Here is a 2,589-nt window from a genome sequence, read left to right on the forward strand (position 1 = left end):
GCCGGCAAAAACCACCTCTTTGTGATCGCATTTATTGAGGAAACGATCCACGACCACTTGTACCAGCCAACCAAACTGCTCATTCAGCAGTCTAGTCGCATAGCCGAATTAACTTAGCCTAGAGCTCTCTTTCTCACCTAACATTCCACCCCTTACCCAAACTTACCCCCTTGTTTTGCTCGTCCAAAAAATCGCCCAAGGTGCTCGAAAGCCTGGGGGCCGCTTCCTTTTCTTGTTCTTCTTGCACTGCAGCACCGACAACAATGCAATGGGGCAAAAACCATCAACACTTGTCGAATCGAATCGATTCGATTGCTCACAGATGAGTAGTTGTGAGAGCGAAAAATATCGCGAAAAAATCACTTCTTACTTAATAATTACGCAAGCGACTCGCGCGCGAAACGAAAAATGAAAATGAAAGAAAGAGCGAGAGAGCGAAAGTTATGTGCTTTCTCTTTCACTCTCTTGAATGCGCGAGCGTGATGAGCACTTGAAAACAAATAGGCAAATTCCAAACATACGCACACGCACGCACTTTTCTTTCGGTTGCAACACCAACACACTGGCAAAAACGCACAAAAAAAAATCAAAGTCGAAAATGCCCGCTTAAAATTCACTCTTTCAACTAATGACCAAAACAAACAGTCAAAAGTCGGTGAATCGCGAAGAATTAGATAAGTCGATTACACGCGACGAGGCAGACGTGCGCGAAGAAAAAATCCAATATGGAGGACGCGACCTAATGCTTGTAAGCACTAAATAAGCACGCGCAATGCACAGAGACAAGCAGAAGAGAAGAGCAAGTGCAGAAGGACGATCGAAGTGAGCCGCACCCGGAGTGACGATGAGCAAACGCAAACTGACTCAACAATTGCTGGTCCGGACACGCCGAGGAAAGACCTCCAAGATCGCTTGCAAGTGTGTTATCGGACTTGCAGGCGGTTGGTCAGTTGGATCAATTGGTTGGTTGAGGGGGCTGATGATAGCACACACACACACACGCTGGAGAGAGTGGGATGGAAGAAAGTGGTCGCAGAGGTGGATCCGAAACGCATTGTACGTGACCTCTGGCACAGCGAAGGAGATACACGGAGAGTTTTGATGGATGATTTTGTGATAAATGTATAAATAGCCGTTGGAAATGATTTTCAAAGTTTCTGGATTCCTAAAGTCTCCGAAGCGACTCATTTTTAAAGGTTTTCAATTGCCCTACATGAAATGGTCACATCGACGTCGTCGTGCTATCTTATCGCACCCGCCATTTCGATGTTCTGAGAAAAACGCGTTTTAATGTTTGACCTTGAATAAACAAAAACGAAAGCACGCAATGTAAACAATAACAAACACGTTTTGTTTGGCTGACCATTATGTGCATTGTCCCGAAGTTTGGTTGAAGTTGGTTGCTGGAGTCCCGACGCAGCCATGCCAGATATACAGATAAATTTGTATAATGCAGATTTTCCGATCCTAAAAATCTGTATAAACAGATTCTTATAAATGATGTTATTTGAAAATTTCAACAATTTAGTAATTGAATTAATCTTTAAAATGATTAAAAAGCTTAAATCTGTTAAAATCTTCTATGGCTTTGTTCCGCCACTCTCCCGTCTGGCGATTTGGCAACCCTGCGCATGTTGACAGTTCGCGCGCAGTAGGCAAATCACTTGTATTATTATTTCACGACTCGAACGGAACGGACGAAATAAACATTAGTTTTAGGTTAGTTTGTAAACGCGGTTTTTCTTTCCTCCGGGATCTCTCACGTTCCGTCGGGCCCAGTCCAAGGTCCAAACAGGCTTCGAATTTGACATGATATAGATAAAACACAGATTTATTTTTAAGAAAATACAGATCTCCCATAAAATAATCTGGCATCATTCGTCCCGAGTTGTAATTACAAATGTTCACAGTAGTCTAACTTGTACGTGTGTCAAACGCGTTCTGATCTGGAATCTGTTTGGCCAGTTGTCGCCCTTACATCAATTTTCAGGGAGTGACAAGATAGTAAGACAAGTTTGAAACTGCACCGTATTCTTCTTTTAAGTCACCTTTTTTTGAACGATTCTCGATTCACGCAACTTTTTTTAAGTCATGACTTAAAAAAAGAATGCTCATGACTTAAATCGAGAAAATGACTTAAATTAGGAATCTTCGGGATTTCGTGATATTTCGGAGAGTTTTCAAAATGTATCAATGGTATTTTGTTTAGTTATGTTATTAATACATGTAAGCATAGTTTTGCAACATCTGGAATGTTCAAGTCTATCCGAAATTTCCAGGAATTTTTAGCAAGAGGCTTACCAAAAATACAAGTCTAAACTTCAAGATTTTGACTACGGATTCTACCCAGACTGATTCAGTGAGTGTGGTAGGCTTCAGTGTATTGTTGTAACAACTTATTGGGATGATCTGGGTCATCCAAGAATTGCTTGGAGTTAAGACCGGTGGATTTACCGACGTAACAAGCAAGAGGTCGACGAGTTCTGACCCCAGAATATACCCGCATAGCTTCAGAGAGTATGGAAGCCTACTTTGCTGAGGTGTTGGGATGTGTTTGGATGTCCTTGGTCCGTAGTCAAAATCTTGAAG

This window comes from Culex quinquefasciatus, chromosome 1, assembly GCF_015732765.1.
Source record: "Culex quinquefasciatus strain JHB chromosome 1, VPISU_Cqui_1.0_pri_paternal, whole genome shotgun sequence".
In the NCBI taxonomy this organism is placed as follows: Eukaryota; Metazoa; Arthropoda; class Insecta; order Diptera; family Culicidae; genus Culex; species Culex quinquefasciatus.